The sequence below is a fragment of the Callithrix jacchus genome, chromosome 6 (assembly GCF_049354715.1).
Source record: "Callithrix jacchus isolate 240 chromosome 6, calJac240_pri, whole genome shotgun sequence".
Lineage (NCBI taxonomy): Eukaryota > Metazoa > Chordata > Mammalia > Primates > Cebidae > Callithrix > Callithrix jacchus.
The window spans coordinates 38,694,635-38,714,523 of NC_133507.1; the positions used below are offsets into that span (position 1 = coordinate 38,694,635).

Here is a 19,889-nt window from a genome sequence, read left to right on the forward strand (position 1 = left end):
TCAGCTCACTGCAACCTCCAACTCTCGGGTTCAAGTGATTCTCCTGCCTCAGCCCCCCAAGTAGCTGGGATTACAGGGGTGTGCCACCACGCCCAGCTAATTTTTGTGTTTTTAGTAGAGATGGGGTTTCACCATGTTGGTCAGGCTGATCTTGAACTCCTGACCTCAGGTGATCTGTCTGCCTCGCCCTCCCAAAGTGCTGCGATTACAGGCGTGAGCCACCATGCCTAGCCCAGAATAAATTTTTATGTTACAACAAGAGCAAAGAATAAAATAGTGTATATTCTAGACTATTTTTATGTAAGAAAGGAGAAAAAAATAATACATTTATATTTGCGTAAAGAAATACCAGGAGAAATACATGAATACATGAATACAAACATTAAACTATAGCAACTAGAGAGAAAAATAATGGAAAAGCAAAAATAGGAATGAGACTTCTGTCTCTTCTTAAACTTATTTTTATATTTGAATCAAAGTATTAAAGTGAATAAAAATAGAATATTTTCTTAGAACTTGGTGCCAAGTTTTAGAGCAAAGATATCTGAATAAACTTCAGCAAAGTAACATGGTTTGGATTACTACATAGGGAAATTGCCAGCAGTTTACAGCTGATTTGCCAACTTTTATTAGGGTATTTTATTTTTTAGTGAAACTTGAAAACTCCAAAAATCTTGATGAAATTCCTTACATCAGACACTGAGAACACAGTAAGAATAGACGTTCTTGCTCTCAAAGAGTTCAAATCAGGGAGACAAAACCATAAACATTATTGTAAGGCACAAGAACACCAAGAGCTATACACAAGGTGTAATGTGATTAACTACTTTTTTTTGCCAAGGAAGGCTTCCTAGAGGAGATGAGAGCCAAGCTAGATCTACAGGATGACTAGGAGCTTGAAGGTGATCCTGGAAAACAGGAGACATTTCAAGCACAGGGAACAGCATGTGCCATGGTGTTTAGGGAACTATAAAGTTCAGTGTTGCCCCCCACAGGGTAAAGTGAGGCAGGAATAATACAGGGTGATTCCGGAAGATTAAAAAAACTCCAGGCAGCGTTTCACATGACTAGAGGCTATGGGCTGATAAAACCCTGAAAAACAAAATGTGGACCAAGCTGGCTAAGACTGACTGGACCCAACATGGCACTGGATTTGACCTACGTTTCACAAATAGGACCTTACTATACACGCATTATCATACTAAATCACCGCCCCCCACTCAGTACCATGACAGTTCCAAGAACACCCATATTTAGTATAAAAATGGGTAGCATTGCAGTTCCCAGAAATATCTACCTTTTTCCAGGAATTTTCATGAATATTCCACTCCTTGGTTAAAGAAATCCATAAAGGTAACAGCCCCAAACCTCCTTGTGAGTGACTCTTGAGTACACCGGAACTCCCTTTTATTGAGGGTGTTTTTTCCCCTTTGCAATTAATCTCTGTAACCTTCACTATTTTCTGACTTGTCCTTGAATTAATTCTTGCAATGGTATCAAGAGCCTGCACAGTGGCTGCAGTCAAGGTTTTACCGGCATTTGGGGATCCCCCCCAAGCCCACTGGTATCAAAAGTACCACTTTGTTAGTCTCAAAGCAACCTTTCACAACTTGGCTTTCTTTTCATCCTCATTTCTTACCACTCTGGAGGCCTAAAAGTTTACTGGCATATAAGATTTCACAGATAGGGAAGCCTTTGGTCCAGAGAAGGTCCGAAGAGTGGCCCCTTGGAATTGTGGATGTCAAGGATTTCTGAAGTGGGAGCACTGGCTGAGCTAATTAAAGAGCGGTGGCAAGAGTTTGGGGTAGAGAGCAAAACTGTTACCCAAGTATGTTATACCTCATAAATATTGGAAAGCAAGGCCCATGTAAATATAACTTCATTTACCAAGTAAGTATTGTGTTCCAAGCACTGTCCTCAGAGATCTTTCAAACAGATAAATGATATTATACCTTTGCTTAAAATTATTGCTTCTCATTACATTTAAATGGAAGTAATGAAACTGTACCCCAGAGACTTAAACCAGTAACTAACAGAAATTCTTGAGTTTGCAGGATGGCAGATGAGAAACAACTTGCTGAAACACCAAAATTCCCTCCACTTGTAAGATAATGAAGCCAGCTGATATCAGTTGGAACCAATATGACCAATTGGAGTCTGCACAGAATGAGCCTGCTGACATCACTGTGAATTTCCACTGCATGTTTCATATGAACTCACCCTTGAATATGCACATGGGACCCATGAGTTAGCATGAAGAGGTAAATGCACATGCCTGAGGACTTTCCAGACCTCACCTTTCCTTCCACCAATCACCTGCTAATCCCAGAATCCTCCCCCTAAATCTTTTTAAATAAAATGACTGCCTTAAAGTCAGCACAAGGAGAAAGATTTGCACTTGACTTCTGTCTCTTGTGAGTCAATTTGCAATACAAAGCTTTTCTCAAAAAACAGATGTCATGTTATCGGCTTCTAGCACATTGGGTAGCAAGTCCCCTTTGCTCAATAATAGTAAAACTCCTTAATATGGTCTTTGATATGGTTTGGCTGTGTCCTCATCCAAATATGATCTTGCATTGTACTTTCCATAATCCCTACATGTCATGGGAGAGACCCCCCATGACTATTCTCTTGATAGTGGGTGAGTTCTCACAAGATCTTACGGTTTTACAAGGGGCTTTTCCCTCTTTGTTCAGCACTTCTCCTTGCTGCTACCATATGAAGAGGAATGTGTTTGCTTCCCCTTCCACCATGATTGTAAGTGTTCTGAGGCCTCCCCAGCCCTGCAGAACTGTAAGTCAATTAAACCTTTTTCCCATATAAGTTACCCAGTCTCAGGTATTTCCTCACAGCAGTGTGAGAAGGGACTAACGTAGTAAACTGGTACCAGTAGAGTGGGGTGCTGCTATAAGAATACCTAAAAATGTGTAAGTGACTTTGAAATTGTATAAGAGGCAGAGGTTGGAACAGTTTGGAGGGCTCCAAAGAAGACAGGAAAATATGGGAAAGTTTGGGGCTTCCCAGAGACTTGGAAGGCTCAGAAGACAGGAAGATGTGGGAATGTTTGGAACTTCCTAGAGACTTGCTGAATGGCTTTGACCAAAATACTGATAGTGATATGGACAAAGAAGTTAAGGCTGAGGTGGTCTCAGAAGGAGATAAGAAACTTCCTGAGAATTAGAGTAAAAGTCACACTTGCTATGCTTCAGCAAAGAGTCAGGTGGCATTTTGCACCTGCCCTAGAGATCTGTGGCACTTTGAAAGTGGGAGAGATGATGTAGGGTATCTAGCAGAAGAAATTTCTAAGTGACAAAGTGTTCAAAAGGAAGTAGAGGATAAAAGTTTGGAAAATTTGCAGCCTGACAATGTGATAGAAAAGAAAAACCAATTTTCTGGGGAAAAATTTAAGCCTGTTGCAGAAATTTGCATAAGTAACGAGGGGTCAAATATTAATCCCCAAGTCAGTGGGGCAAATGTCTCCAGAGTATGTCAAAGACCTTCACAGCAGCCCCTCCCATGAAAGGTCTGGAAGCCTAGGAGGAAAAAATGGTTTCATGCGCTGAGTCCAGGGCCTCCCTATTGTATGCAGATTCAGGACTTGGTGCCCCACATCCCAGCCATGGCTAAAAGGGGCCAAGGTACATTTTGGGCCATGGCTTCAATGAGTGCAAGCTTCAAGCCTTTGAAACTTCCACAGTGTTGAGCCTGCAGGTGCACAGAAGTCAAGAATTCAGGTTTGGGAACCTCTGCCTAGATTCAGAAGATGCCTGGATGTCCAGGCAGAAGTGTGCTGCAGGAATGGAGCCCTTGTAGAGAAACTCGGTAGGGCAGTGCAGAAGGGAAATGTGGGGTGGGAGCCCCCACACTGAGTCTCCACTGGGGCATTGCATAGTGGAGCTGTGAAAAGATGACCACTGTCCTCCAGACTGCAGAATGGTAGATCCACAGATAGCTTGCACCGTGCACCTGGAAAAGCTACCAATAATCAACAGCAGCCCATGAAAGCAGCCAGGAGGGGGTTATACTCTACAAAGCTACAGGGGCTGAGCTTCCCAAGACCATGGGAAACCACGTCTTGTATCAGGGTGACCTGGATGTGAGACATGGAGTCAAAGGAGATCATTTTAGGGCTTTAAGATTTGACTGATCCACTGGATTTCAGACTTGCATGAGGTCTGTAGCCCCTTTGTTTTAGCCAATTTCTCCCATTTTGGATAGGTGTATTTACACCTACAATGCCTGTACCCCACAGTAACTAGGAGGTAACGAACTATCTTCTTTTGATTTTACAGGCTCAGAGGTGAAAGGGGTTTTCCTTATTTCAGGTAAGACTTTGGACTTGCACTTTTGGGTTAATGATAGAATGAGTTAAGATTTGGGGGGACTGTTGGGAAGACATGATTGTGTTTTGAATGTGAGTGACTACATGAGATTTTGGAGGAGCAATGGGTAGAATGATATGGTTTGGCTGTGTCTCCACCCAAATGTCATCTTGAATTGTAGTTCCCATAATCTCCACATGTTGTGGGAGGTAACTGAATCATGGAGATGGTTACCCCCATGCTGCTGTTTTAGTGACAGTGAGTGAGTTCTCATGAGATCTGACGGTTTTGTAAGTGCCTCTTTGGTTGGCACTACTCCTTGCTGCTCCATGTGAAGAACGATGTGTTTGCTTCCCCTTCTGCCATGATTGTAGGTGTCCTGAGGCCTCCTAGCTCTGCAGAAATGCAAGTCAATTAAACCTCTTTGATTTGTAAATTACCCAACCTCAGGTAGTTCTTCAGATCAGTGTGAGAATGGACTAATATAGCCCTCATATTCAGGTCACACAAATTCTGCCCAAGCCTACATCTCTGACGGCACTCTGTAACACCTCCCCCATCATAATGGTACTTCTCTCTAGGAAGTACCAGGCTGCCTTATGTCTATAATACCCTCTATCCTTTACTTCTTTGCCTGAATCCTACTTATCCTTCTATTGTAATTTTAAATGTCATCTCCTAACCAAGCCTTTCTTTCAACAAGCTCAACACCATCTTAATTTACTTCCAATTAAACACTTGTTATATTTTCTTTCATATCAGATTTTGTCATTGTGCTTATGTATTTACTTTTTTAAAGAAACTTTATTCTTCCCAGAAACTGCAAGCTTCATGAGAGTAGGAATTATTTGTTTTGTTGAGTACTTTAAAAAGTGCCTGATACATAGTAATACACAAAGGCTTGTGAAAAGAATGGATAAATTTAATCCTCATAACAACTTTGCCAAATGATATTCTTATCCTTCTTTTCAGACATGGAAATTGAGGCTCAGAAAGGTGAACATCCCAAAATAAGGATCTACATCCAAATACTATGCTCTTAAGTCCTATATTGTCTATCGAATGAAGAGAGGCTTCTCATGAAAACAAATGATATTGGGAAAACTGGCTAGCCATATGCAGAAAACAGAAACTGGACCCCTTCCTTATACCTTATACAAATATTAACTCAAGATGGATTAAAGACTTAAACATAAGACCTAAAACCATAAAAATCCTCAAAGAAAACCTAGGCAACACCACTCAGGACATAGGCATGGGCAAAGACTTCATGACTAAAACACCAAAAGCAATGGCAACAAAAGCCAAAATTGACAAATGGGATCTAATTAAACTAAAGATTTTCTGCACAGCAAAAAACAAACAAACAAATAAAAAAACAACAAAAAAAAACCCTATCATCAGAGTGAACAGGCAACCTACAGAATAGGGGAAAATTTTTGCAGTCTATCCATCTGACAAAGGGCTAATATCCAGAATCTACAGAGAATGCAAATAAATTTACAAGAAAAAAAACAACCCCATCAAAAGTGGGTGAATGATATGAACAGATACTTCCCACAAGAAGACATTTATGCAGCCAATAAACATATGAAAAAAAAGCTCATTATCACTGGTCATTAGATAAATGCAAATCAAAATCACAATGAGATACCATCTCATGCCCATTAGAATGGCAATCATTAAAAAGACAGGAAACAACAGATGCTGGAGAGGATGTAGAGAAATAGGAACACGTTTACACTGTTGGTGGGAGTATAAACTAGTTCAACCATTGTTGTAGTCAGTGTGGTTATTCCTCAAGGATCCAGAACCAGAAATACCATTTGACCCAGCAATCCCATTACTGGGTATATACACAAAGAATTATAAATAATTCTACTATAAAGACACATGCATGCATATGTTTATTGTGGCACTGTTCACAATAGCAAAGACTTGGAACCAACCCAAATGCCCATCAGTGATAGACTGGCTAAAGAAAATGTGGCACATATATGCTGTGGAATACTATGCAGCCATAAAAAAGGATGAGTTCATGTATTTTGCAGGGATATGAATGACGCTAGAAACCATTATTCTCAACAAACTAACACAAGAACAGAAAACCAAACACCAGAGGTTCTCACTCATAAGTGGGAGTTGAACAATGAGAACACATAGACACAGGGAGGGGAATATCACACACTGGTGCTTGTCGGAAGTCGGGGGCTAGAGGAGGGATAGCATTGGGAGAAATACCTAATGTCGATAATGGGTTGATAGGTGCAGCAAACCACCATGGCACGGGTATATCTATGTAACAAATCTGCACATGTACCCAAGAACTTAAAGTATAGTAATAATAAAAAAAATAATAATAAAATGGCCTGGAAGTAGCACAGGGAGCTCAAGATGATAAAAACCTATCTCCTGGCTTTGGCTTATGAGGTATGGACAAAGAACAGGCTCTGTTGGAGGGAACTGAAAATGAAGTAAGGTCCTTGGGTTTCAATTTTAAAAGATGTGATGGAGTACCCTGTTAAAAGGCTTAGGGCACAGAGGAAGTGGGCTTGCAGAGAAATAGCAATGAGTTGGGAGACTGGACAGCTGAATGAAAATGAGCGAGCAGAGTGGATGAGACTTCTCAGCAGCCATGGGGATAAAAGGATGAATGGATGGTTGAATGAATACAAGTGTACACTTATATAGTGACTGTGTGAACAAGAAGCTTGGACAGAATTAGAGGAGCTGAATGCCTAGGAGTATCAGGAAGTACTCAAGCAGTATTAGGATACAGTCTTACTGTATGCTCCTTCAATTTTTTTGAGCACTCTTCTCCCTGGAGGGACTTGAACTCTACTACTGCGGCCCATCTGTCCCTCATCAAGTTCTGGCATAACGTCTAGTTGCTCTACAATCTACTGCTTTACTTCTGTTAACTTAGCTCTATCCTGCTGCAAGGCCCAGGGGCAAGAAAAGAAATCATGATCAGTGGTGAAACGAGTAACTACAACAAGAAGGCCTGGAATGGATTTATCAAAGATGACTTAGAAGTTTCTGAAGCATGTTTCATACCACTTCTTACACTCTCAGAAGTAGGTATCAACCTGGGTGCAGTCCTAGACCACTTAGGAATGCGCTAGTTTAGGCCTAAGAATAATGGACATCAATGGTTTTTAGAAACACTAAAGTACCCAACTTCAGACCTATATTCCATTACAGTAAAAAAGCTGTATATTTTTTACATTCAGAGATGAGTAGAAAGTAAGCGTTTAGTGTGTCAATCGGTAAAAAGCAAACTATTTAGTACTGCCTTAGGGGTCACCAAGAAAAACTGTACCTTACAGCAGGAATCCAAATAATCCAAAACAGATATAAAGTATGTAGAAATAGACTGATAGCTCCTGAAAGATGACAGCAACTGGCTCCCAGCCACTCTGCCTAGAAACAGTTGCTAGGCAACAACAGATTTGCTCATGAATACACTTTTCACCCAATAATCAGTATTATGATAACACACATGCCACCCTCCAATCAGTTTTTTTGTTCCTAAAGGCAAAAGATGCTGGTAAATATTATTATGATGAATAATAGTCTCAGGGACAGTAAACTGTGCTAGGCTATTTTCTGGACAAAAAAAGACTTTTGCCTTCTAGGTTTAGGAGTGCTTTAGAAAAGTCTGAAAGCTACATATTTCATTTGTTCTTAATTTATTTCAGGCTGAGTGTAAATGTTATTCAGGGACCAGAATAATGAAATAATAGAGCTGAAACTCATTCTCTTTTCAAGTTCTTTTTTTGGTTCACAAAAAGCCAATATAGCAAACTACTTAATTTAAATTCATTTAAAAAATATTTTGGTAGACAGAATTTGAGATTTTGAAATACATAAAGGAAACCAAGATACAATCATTCCAGAATTTTAAAGTTTTCCTTTGTTTTATATTTTCTTACTGCTTATCATAAATCTGAAGTTCAAATTTTTATAGATTCAACCGTTTTCTTCACAAAATTGACATTATTAGATTAAAGCAAAGCTGGGGTTGCCTACCTTATTGATGATATGGATGACATAATGTGGCAATTTTAAGAGTAATGTGCTCAACAATAGAAAACATAAAAGGAAAAGTATGATAGTCCCTGTTGTGAATGAAGTGCTTCCGCCACATCGACACATTTATTGGATGTACTATGTTCAACACTTCCAAAAGCAAGTATCTTTTCCTCAAAGCAGCTTTTCCCATATTCCCTTTTTTTCCAAAAGCACATCACTGGTCCTTCAGAATTATTTGTATAATTAATATAGCAAACTACTTAATTTAAATTCATTTAAAAATATTTTGGTAGACAGAATTTCATACAAATAATTTATGGGTCCAATTTTCTAGTTGAAATCTTCCAGCGTAACTTTTCATGGTTGTAACCACACTTTTATAAAAATGTTTAGATGTAATCCAGACATCCTTAAAAAAGAAATTAATTAAATTATGAGACATTAGTAAATGGAGTACTCTACAGCTATTAAAGAATGAGGCAGCTGTACATGTACTGATTTGTACAGAAGCCAAATATATGTCAGTTGATGTACATGTGCTGAGTTCTACAGAAACGGAAACATATGCCAGTTGTAGTACATGATGCATAACCTAATTTCAGTTGTGGTAAACATAAGTATATACACCACGTATGATTAAGTCTTATCATTTAAAAAGTTCCAGGTTCATAAACAGAGCTACCATATATAGTAGGTGTTTTCTGAAGTGCAAGGAGACATCATTCATAGTCTTCTATGATAATCAATTGACTGGCCGCCCCTAAAGATATATAATATGAGAATCCTATAAAGATACATCTCTTAAGTTCACTATGTCACCTTTAGGCGATTATACTATTAGAGAGTTTTCTTCTTTATACATTTCCACATTCAGGGGTTTTGTTGTTAGTTTTGTTTTGTATAATACATATTACATCAATTTTATGAACATACACACATGCAAGAAGCATGTTAACTAACCAAAAATCTGTGATGGCAAATCTGGGTAGGAGGAAAAGTAATATGTTTAGCATTCATTGAAGAGGTACATAATAAACATGTATTATTTGTGTGTTTAAAATATCCTGATTTGAATGGACTCCCCTGGGGCCTATGACCAATCTTTGGCAGAACCAGCACTGGATCCCAGTGCCACTGCGCGCTCTCTCCTTCTCCCTTACAGGTCCTGCAGCACCTGCCTTGTGTCCAGACCATAGATTAGTTGAGTAGAGGTTGGCCACCTTCTGTGCCTTCTGAATACATTTCTGATTAATCTACCTTTAGCTCTAAGCACTCTTGGTTATTACCATGTGCAGATTCCCTGTAAAAATATCCTCTGTATATTCCAAGGATTTTTAGATTCTTTAGATTTCTTTTTTGACCTCTCATGGGTTTTTACCAGTTTGATTAGATAGGGCTTGTGGATGCCTTAAATAACGTTCTCTAAAACTCCAATGGAAATTGCTACTCCACTTTCTTAAAGAGACATTAGCTTCATTAGAGGAAAAAACCACAAAAGCTATTTTACACTAAGAATCAGTTTCTTTCCTTATAATATACAGCTGTATTTTCCACACTGAGTGTCACCCTACTGTTGTTTCCTTATTACTTTATTAAGTTGACCCACTTTATTTTGTATAAAAGTACTTATTTAAATTTTATGCCTGGGAATTCACAGGTTGATGTGTTTCATTATATTGTTTTATTATATATATTGACTATAAAAGTAAAACCTCCTTGAACCACATACAACCATCATAGGTACCATCAGCACTATTTGTACCATGCTTTGGGAAACATTGTTTAAGGCCATCTGGGACTGTTGGTGGAATAGCTAGAGAAGGGAGAAATAAAAAGGATAAGAAACAGAAATGATATTGATATGTTTATAAAATATATACTAAATTTAAAAAGTAACTTCAATTGTAGTAAACATTGCTTTCTTGGTATGGTTTGACTCAGATTTAGATTAACACATTATTCATGTTCTAATATAATACTTGGATATAATTTCCTCTTACAGATCTTGAGTGGCTAATAAACTTTATGGTTTTTTTCACATTTTTTTGTAGTAGTATAAAAGGTACATTTAGACAGCTTTAAGATTTACCACATCTCTGAAATATGTACAAGTACTGAGCTTGTCCAAGATATATTATCCGCAAATCCATTGTTCACTTCTTAATATCCCATTGACTTATTGCTCTTGGTGGTCATTTGGGAATATAGGGTTGGAGGAGAAAAAACTATGTGGATAGAAACGGGCTTCCCAAGATCCTATATAGCTAGAGTCAGGACACCATTCACAGATATCTGAGCATTTATTCTGTTTTTTCCTCTGAATAAGCTTTCTGCCAAATTTGGTTTGAAGACCAGCTATCCAGATGTCTTATTATTATTTTTTTCAGTAAGGGCACATATTGCTTAAGTTCTTTCTAAACAGTAATTTACATCTCTGGTATAAAAGCATAGGACAAAATTAAGCTTTCCAGATCTGGAAAGACTTACCTTGTGCAGCTATGTATCCCTTGTTAACAGTGCTATACCTTGTTTACGGCTCTATATCTCTCTTTGGGGGCTCTGGTGGCCAAAGGAAGCTGCACTGAGATATGCCAAATACACATCCAGCTGGCTTCCACTAAGCCTGTCTGTCCTTAGCCAAATACATCAGAAACTTGGAGAAGAGTGAGTGTTACATCTTCTTTCTAAACATCTATAGTCTATTTAAACTTACAAAGTTAAGAGAAAGAGAGCACATGACAAATCTTTTGATGTATTTTATTTATGCCTATCATTTAAGTAAAAACTATCTGCACTTTTTAAAAAAACTTTTTTCTATCACTCTTGCCCCTGCCCAAACCTGTAATTTTGTGGGTCAAAATCTATTTGCTTTATTGTTTCTTACCTAAAGTCCTAATAATGTGTGCTCTTAAACAACTGTGTATTCAGTAGTTATTGTGGATAAGTAAATTAATTACCAACTGAAGATTTTATTTTGTTATCATAGAATATAAAATAGAACAGCATTTCTTTTTTTTTAATTTTTTATTGGATTTTAGGTTTTGGGGTACATGAGCAGAGCATGCAAGACAGTTGCATAGGTACACACATGGCAGTGTGCTTTGCTTTCCTTTTCCCCTTCACCCACATTTGGTATTTCTCCCCAGGCTATCCCTCCCCACCTCCCCCTCCCACTGGCCCTCCCCTTTTCCCCCCAATAGACCCCAGTGTTTAGTACTCCCCTTTCTGAGTCCATGTGTTCTCATTTTTCATCACCCACCTATGAGTGAGAATATGCGGTGTTTCATTTTCTGTTCTTGTGTCAGTTTGCTGAGGATGATGTTCTCCAGATTCATCCATGTCCCTACAAATGACACAAACTCATCATTTCTGATTGCTGCATAATATTCCATGGTGTATATGTGCCACATTTTTCCAATCCAGTCTATCATCAATGGGCATTTGAGTTGATTCCAGGTCTTTGCTATTGTAAACAGTGCTGCAATGAACATTCGTGTACATGTGTCCTTATAGTAGAATGATTTATAGTCCTTTGGATATATACCCAGTAATGGGATTGCTGGGTCAAATGAAATTTCTATTTCTAAGGCCTTGAGGAATCGCCACACTGTCTTCCACAATGGTTGAACTAATTTATACTCCCACCAACAGTGTAAAAGTGTTCCTTTTTCTCCACATCCTCTCCAGCATCTGTTGTCTCCAGATTTTTTAATGATCGCCATTCTAACTGGCGTGAGATGGTATCTGAATGTGGTTTTGATTTGCATCACTCTGATGACCAGTGACGATGAGCATTTTTTCCTATGATTGTTGGCCTCATATATGTTTTCTTTCGTAAAGTGTCTGTTCATCTCCATTGCCCACTTTTGAATGGGCTTGTTTGGTTTTTTCCTGTAAATCTGTTTGAGTTCTTTGTAAATTCTGGATATCAGCCCTTTGTCAGATGGGTAAACTGCAAAAATGTTTTCCCATTCTGTTGGTTGCCGATCCACTCTAGTGACTGTTTCTTTTGCCATGCAGAAGCTGTGGAGTTTCATTAGGTCCCATTTGTCTATTTTGGCTTTTGTTGCCAATGCTTTTGGTGTTTTGTTCATGAAGTCCTTGCCTACTCCTATGTCCTGGATAGTTTTGCCTAGATTTCCTTCTAGGGTTTTTATGGTGTCAGGTCTTATGTTTAAGTCTTTAATCCATCTGGAGTTAATTTTAGTGTGAGGTGTCAGGAAGGGGTCCAGTTTCTGCTTTCTGCACATGGCTAGCCAGTTTCCCCAACACCATTTGTTAAACAGGGAATCCTTTCCCCATTGCTTGTTTTTGTCAGGTTTATCTAAGATTGTATGGTTGTAGATATGTTGTGTTGCCTCCGGTGCCTCTGTTTTGTTCCATTGGTCTGTATCTCTGTTTTGGTACCAGTACCATGCTGTTTTGATTACTGTAGCCTTGTAGTATAGTTTGAAATCTGGTAGTGTGATGCCCCCCCGCTGTGTTCTTTTTGCTTAGAATTGACTTGGCTATGCGGGCTCTCTTTTGGTTCCATATGAAGTTCATGGTGGTTTTTTCCAGTTCTGTGAAGAAAGTCAATGGTAGCTTGATGGGGATAGCGTTGATTCTGTAAATTACTTTGGGCAGTATAGCCATTTTCACGATATTAATTCTTCCTAACCATGAACATGGAATGTTTCTCCATCTGTTTGTGTCCTCTCTGATTTCGTTGAGCAGTGGTTTGTAGTTCTCCTTGAAGAGGTCCCTTACGTTCCTTGTGAGTTGTATTCCAAGGTATTTTATTCTTTTTGTAGCAATTGTGAATGGCAGTTCGTTCTTGATTTGGCTTTCTTTAAGTCTGTTATTGGTGTAGATGAATGCTTGTGATTTTTGCACATTGATTTTATATCCTGAGACTTTGCTGAAGTTGCTTATCAGTTTCAGGAGTTTTTGGGCTGAGGCGATGGGGTCTTCTAGGTATACTATCATGTCGTCTGCAAATAGAGACAATGTGGCGTCCACCTTTCCTATTTGAATACCCTTTATTTCTTTTTCTTGCCTGATTGCTGTGGCTAGAACTTCCAGTACTATATTGAATAGGAGTGGTGAAAGAGGGCATCTTGTCTAGAGCCGGATTTCAAAGGGAATGCTTCCAGTTTTTGCCCATTCAGTATGATATTGGCTGTTGGTTTGTCATAAATAGCTGTTATTACTTTGAGATACGTTCCATCGATACCGAGTTTATTGAGGGTTTTTAGCAAAAATAGCTGTTGAATTTTGTCAAATGCCTTCTCTGCATCGATTGAGATAATCATGTGTTTTTTGTTTTTGGTTCTGTTTATGTGGTGAATTAAGTTGATAGACTTGCGTATGTTGAACCAGCCTTGCATCCCCGGGATGAATCCTACTTGATCATGATGAATAAGTTTTTTGATTTGCTATTGCAATCGGCTTGCCAATATTTTATTGAAGATTTTTGCATCTATGTTCATCATGGATATTGGCCTGAAGTTTGCTTTTCTTGTTGGGTCTCTGCCGGGTTTTGGTATCAGAATGATGTTGGTCTCGTAAAATGATTTGGGAAGGATTCCCTCTTTTTGGATTGTTTGAAATAGTTTTAGAAGGAATGGTACCAGCTCCTCTTTGTGTGTCTGGTAGAATTTGGCTGTGAACCCTTCTGGACCTGGGCTTTTTTTGTGTGGTAGGCTCTTAATTACTGCCTCGACTTCTGACCTTGTTATTGGTCTATTCATAGTTTCAGCTTCCTCCTGGTTTAGGCTTGGGAGGACACAGGAGTCCAGGAATTTATCCATTTCTTCCAGGTTTACTAGTTTATGTGCATACAGTTGTTTGTAATATTCTCTGATGATGGTTTGAATTTCTGTGGAATCTGTGGTGATTTCCCCTTTATCATTTTTTATTGCATCTATTTGGTTGTTCTCTCTTTTCTTTTTAATCAATCTGGCTAGTGGTCTGTCTATTTTGTTGATCTTTTCAAAAAACCAGCTCTTGGATTTATTGATTTTTTGAAGGGTTTTTCGTGTCTCAATCTCCTTCAGCTCAGCTCTGATCTTAGTTATTTCTTGTCTTCTGCTGGGTTTTGAGTTTTTTTGATCTTGCTCCTCTAGCTCTTTCAATTTTGACGATAGGGTTCCAATTTTGGATCTCTCCATTCTCCTCATATGGGCACTTATTGCTTTATACTTTCCTCTAGAGACTGCTTTAAATGTGTCCCAGAGGTTCTGGCATGTTGTGTCTTCGTTCTCATTGGTTTCGAAGAACTTCTTTATTTCTGTCTTCATTTCATTGCTTACCCAGTCAACATTCAAGAGCCAGTTGTTCAGTTTCCATGAAGCTGTGCGGTTCTGGGTTGGTTTCTGTATTCTGAGTTCTAACTTGATTGCACTATGGTCTGAGAGGCTGTTTGTTATGATTTCAGTTGTTTTGCATTTGTTGAGCAGTACTTCACTTCCAATTATGTGGTCAATTTTAGAGTAGGTGTGATGTGGTGCTGAGAAGAATGTGTATTCTGTGGATTTGGGGTGGAGAGTTTTGTAAATGTCTATCAGGTTTGCTTGTTCCAGGTCTGAGTTCAAGCCCTGGATATCCTTGTTGATTTTCTGTCTGGTTGATCTATCTAATATTGACAGTGGAATGTTAAAGTCTCCCACTATTATTGTGTGGGAGTCTAAGTCCTTTTGTAAGTCATTAAGAACTTGCCTTATGTATCTGGGTGCTCCTGCATTGGGTCCATATATGTTTAGGATCGTTAACTCTTCTTGTTTTATTGATCCTTTTACCATTATGTAATGGCCTTCTTTGTCTCCTTTCATCTTTGTTGCTTTAAAGTCTATTTTATCAGAGATGAGAACTGCAACTCCTGCTTTTTTTTGCTGTACATTTGCTTGGTAAATCTTCCTCCATCCCTTTATTTTGAGCCTTTGTGTATCCTTGCATGTGAGATGGGTTTCCTGGATACAGCACACTGCTGGGTTTTGGCTTTTTATCCAATTTGCCAGTCTGTGTCTTTTGACTGGTGCATTTAGTCCATTTACATTTAGGGTTAATATTGTTATGTGTGAATTTGATACTGCCATTTTGATGCTAGCTGGCTGTTTTGCCCGTTAGTTGTTGTAGATTCTTCATTATGTTGATGCTCTTTAGCATTTAGTGTGATTTTGGAATGGCTGGTACTGGTTTTTCCTTTCTATGTGTAGTGCCTCTTTTAGGAGCTCTTGTAAAGCAGGCATGGTGGTGACAAAATCTCTGAGTACTTGCTTGCTCACAAAGGATTTTATTTTTCCTTCACTTCTGAAGCTCAGTTTGGCTGGATATGAAATTCTGGGTTGAAAGTTCTTTTCTTTAAAAATGTTGAATATTGGCCCCCACTCTCTTCTGGCTTGTAGTGTTTCTTCCGAGAGATCTGCTGTGAGTCTGATGGACTTCCCTTTGTGGGTAACTCGACCTTTCTCTCTGGCTGCCCTTAGTATTTTCTCCTTTATTTCAACCTTGTTGAATCTGATGATTATGTGCCTTGGGGTTACTCTTCTTGCAGAATATCTTCGTGGTGTTCTCTGTATTTCCTGCATTTGAGTGTTGGCCTGTCTTGCTAGGTGGGGGAAATTTTCCTGGATGATGTCCTGAAGAGTATTTTCCAGCTTGGATTCATTCTCTTCGTCCCCTTCTGGTACACCTATCAAACGTAGGTTAGGTCTTTTCACATAGTCCCACATTTCTTGGAGACTTTGTTCATTCCTTTTTGTGCTTTTTTCTCTAATCTTGGTTTCTCGTTTTATTTCATTGAGTTGGTCTTCGACTTCAGATATTCTTTCTTCTGCTTGGTCAATTCGGCTATTGAAACTTGTGCATGCTTCGCGAAGTTCTCATATTGTGTTTTTCAGCTCCTTTAATTCATTCATATTCCTCTCTAAGTTATCCATTCTTGTTATCATTTCCCCATATCTTTTTTCAAGTTCCTTAGTTTCTTTGCATTGATTTAAAACATGTTCTTTTAGCTCACAAAAGTTTCTCATTATCCACCTTCTGAAGTGTAATTCCGTCATTTCGTCACAGTCATTCTCTGTCCAGCTTTGTTCCCTTGCTGGTGAGGAGTTTTGGTCCTTTCTAGGAGGCAAGATATTCTGGTTTTGGGTGTTTTCCTCCTTTTTGCGCTGGTTTCTTCCCATCTTTGTGGATTTATCCGCTTGTTGTCTGCGTAGTTGCTGACTTTTCGATTGGGTCTTTGAGTGGACCCCCTGATTGTTGATGATGAAGTATTTCTGTTACTTGGTTTTCCTTCTACCAGTCTAGCCCCTTTACTGTATGACTGTTGAGGTCCACTCCAGGCCCTGCTTGTCTGGGGTGCACCTCTAGCAGCTGTGGCACAGTGAGGGATGCTACCAGTTTCTTTTTCTGCTATCTTTGTCCCAGGATGATGCCTGCCAAATGCCAGTCTTTTGGATTCAGAGGGGTCAGGGAGCTGCTTAAGGAGACAGTCCAGAGCTCAATTGCTGAGCTGTGAGCTCTGTTGTTCATTCAGGGCTGTTAGGCTGCTATGTTTGATTCTGCTGCAACAGAGCTCATTAAAAAAAACCCTTTTTTTCTCAAATGCTCTGTGTTGGGGGGTTCGGGCTTTATTTTTGGATGTCCGCTGAGGTGTTCTGCCCAGCTAGGAGGCAGACTAGCCACTGTTTGCCTGCAAAGGCTCCGCCCTGCTGTTGTGTGGTTCGCCCTGTTGCTGCAGGCTCTGCTGTTCTGCTGTGGTCTCTGCCATGCCCTGCGGCGGAGTCTCTCTGTTGTAGCGGGTTGCCTCAGCAACAGCAGGCTGCGTCAGCAGTGGGCGTGTATCTCAGTTGGGGAGGGTTGCCTCGGTAATGTTGGATGCCCCTCCCCCACAGAGTGTCTCGGACCGCCTGCCCGGGGATTGTTTGAAATCGCGGTTTTGTTCGTCCCACTGGGCTACCCCGAATGCTCTGTCCCTGCAATCCCCTAGGCTGGCCGCCTGTCCAAGTCTCGTTCAGTCTCAAGTCCAGCCCTCTCAAGTCTCAGGTTTCCAGTTCAACAGGGCACCCGGACAAGCGCTCCCTGTGGGGAGCGCTGGGGTGGCCGGCCGCCGCCACCCCGGCTGCCGGCTTCGCCAGACAGAGGTACTGCCTGGCGTCCCACGTCTCCTTTATACTTGGGAGTTTCCCCATTCCGTGGGCAACAAAGATCAGTCTGGAAATGCAGGTCCGACTCACCTCTCTGCGGATTCAACGAGAGCTCCAATCCTGGGTTGTTCTCACAGCGCCATCTTGAGTCCTCCCCCCAGAACAGCATTTCTTATGTTTCTTTTATATATTTAGAATGCCAGGTAAACTCTTTAAATCTGAAAAATAAACTCAGTAGGTTTATCTCATATAAGAACCAAGGCACTACTCAAGGATTAAGCATTTTTTCTTCACAAGGATATTGTAAAGGACACTTTCAGATAACTATAGTATTTCATACATATTCACATAACACAATTTTACCTACATAGTGATATATATAATTATCACATACAGTGATAATTTCTAGTGGACAATATATCCTCCTTGTTAATACATTACTTCTGGGATAATTAATAAATATGAATTTTTCAAAATATTATTGTTTTTAAAAAGGTTTTAAGGGTCATTAAAAGGATCTCATGCCATGCATTTTTATAGCTGTATATAAGTAATCTGTTGAAAATCTATACCTCTGGGCATTGCCATGCTGTTTTATTAATTTGCCTCCTCCTTCCAAAACCTAATTAAGTGTGGTGGAAGCATTTATTTTGCTCTCCTCAGTATTACATTCATAACTCCAGAGAAAGGCATTTTGCTCCATTAACTTTTATTTCACCAGAAACTGCGGTTAAAGTGCCATGTTATCCACCATGATCTTTGTGTGACAGATTTCCCAACAAATACCCCAGACTGTTTTTCATAGGTGGATTTGTAGGAAAAGAGAAAGCTTCTCAGACAATTCACTATTCCAGCATTGATTTTTGCATTGATTACAGAGTGGCTGATGTCTTGGTTTATCTCATTTAGATCAAGTCCGAAATCAAGTGCAAAAATCTGTACTTTGTAGAAAGCTGTTCTAAAGACCAACAGAGGTCCAAAATAGTTTCATTAGGATGATACTGGATATAATCTCTATACAGGGAATCTGTATCAGGGTTCTCCAGTGAGACAGAACCAGTAGGATATATATATATAGTCATGCACCATATAACTGTTTCAGTCAAAAACAAACTGTATATACAAGGGTCCCATATGATTATCTGCAGCTGAAAAATTTCTATCATCTAGTGATGTCATGGCAGCACACTCATGTTATAGTACAATGCACTACTCAAATGTTTGTGGTGGTGCTGGCGTAAACAAACGTACAGTACCGACTTCTTATCATTACTTTAGAGTGTACTCCTCAAACGTACAAAAAAAGAAGTTAATTGTAAAACAGCCCCCAAAGGCCCTTCAGGAGGTATTCCAGAAGAAGGCATTATTATCATAGGAGATGGCAGCTCCATGTGTGTTACTGCCCCTCAAAAACTTCCAGGAGGACAAGATATGGAGGTGGAAACAGTGATGTTGATGATTCTCACCCTGTGTAGGCCTAGGCTAATGTGTGTTTGTGTCTTAGTTTTTAAGAAAAAAAGTTTAAAAGTAAAAAATAAAAAATTTTAAAATTAGAAAAAAAGCTTATAGAGTAAGGGCATAAAGAAAAAATATTTTTGTACAAATGTACAATGTGTTTATGTTTTAAGATAAGAATTATTATAAAAGAGTAAAAAAAAAATCTTTAAAAATTAAAAAATTATAGTAAGCTAAGAGACAGGGTCTCTGCACCCAGTCTAGAGTGCAGCGGTTGGATCATAGCACACTCCAGCCTTGAACATCTGGGCTGAAGTGATCCTCCCATCTCAGTCTTCTGAATAGCTGGGACTACAGGTGTGCATGACCATGTCTGGCTAATTTTCTTATTTTTTTGTAGAGATGGGGCTTTATTATGTTGCCCAGGCTGGTCTTGCATTTCTGCCATTTTTAAATCATTTATACTGTGGTTTTACAATACCTTTTCTACATTTAGATACACACATACTTACCATTGCATTATAGTTCTATAGCATTTGGTACAGTAACATGCTGTACAGGTTTGTAGGCTAGAAGTTATAGGCTACATAGCAAAGGTGTGCAGTATGCTACATCATCTAGGTTTGTATAAGTATACCCTGTCATGTTTGCAAAGCAATGAAATTGCTTAATAATGCATTTCTCAGAACATACATCTGTTGTTAGGTGACACAGGACTGCATAGATATGAGAGGGGACTTATTAGGGGAATTGGCTTGCACTATTATGATGGTTGAGAAGTCCCACAACAGGCCATCTGCAGTCTGGAGACCCTGAGGTGCCGGTAGCATGGCTCAAAGCCTGAAAGCCCCAGAACTAGGGCAGCCAATCATATGACTCTCAGTATGAGGCCGAAGAACTAAGAACCAGGGAGGCTGCTGATGTAAATCCTTGAGTCCAAAGGACTTGA

The 19,889-nt window shown here is 39.4% G+C and overlaps 1 long non-coding RNA gene across 1 annotated transcript in view; it reads left to right on the top strand.

Moving 5' to 3' along the window:
• The first annotated feature begins 211 nt into the window (after nucleotides 1-211).
• LOC108592246 (uncharacterized) overlaps nucleotides 212-19,889 on the top strand; it is a 29,194-nt gene continuing 9,516 nt past the window's right edge. The window contains exons 1-3 of the long non-coding RNA XR_001912308.4: nucleotides 212-2,261; nucleotides 2,697-2,757; nucleotides 4,293-4,325. This is a non-coding gene — a long non-coding RNA (uncharacterized LOC108592246). The remainder of the gene's footprint in view (nucleotides 2,262-2,696; nucleotides 2,758-4,292; nucleotides 4,326-19,889) is intronic.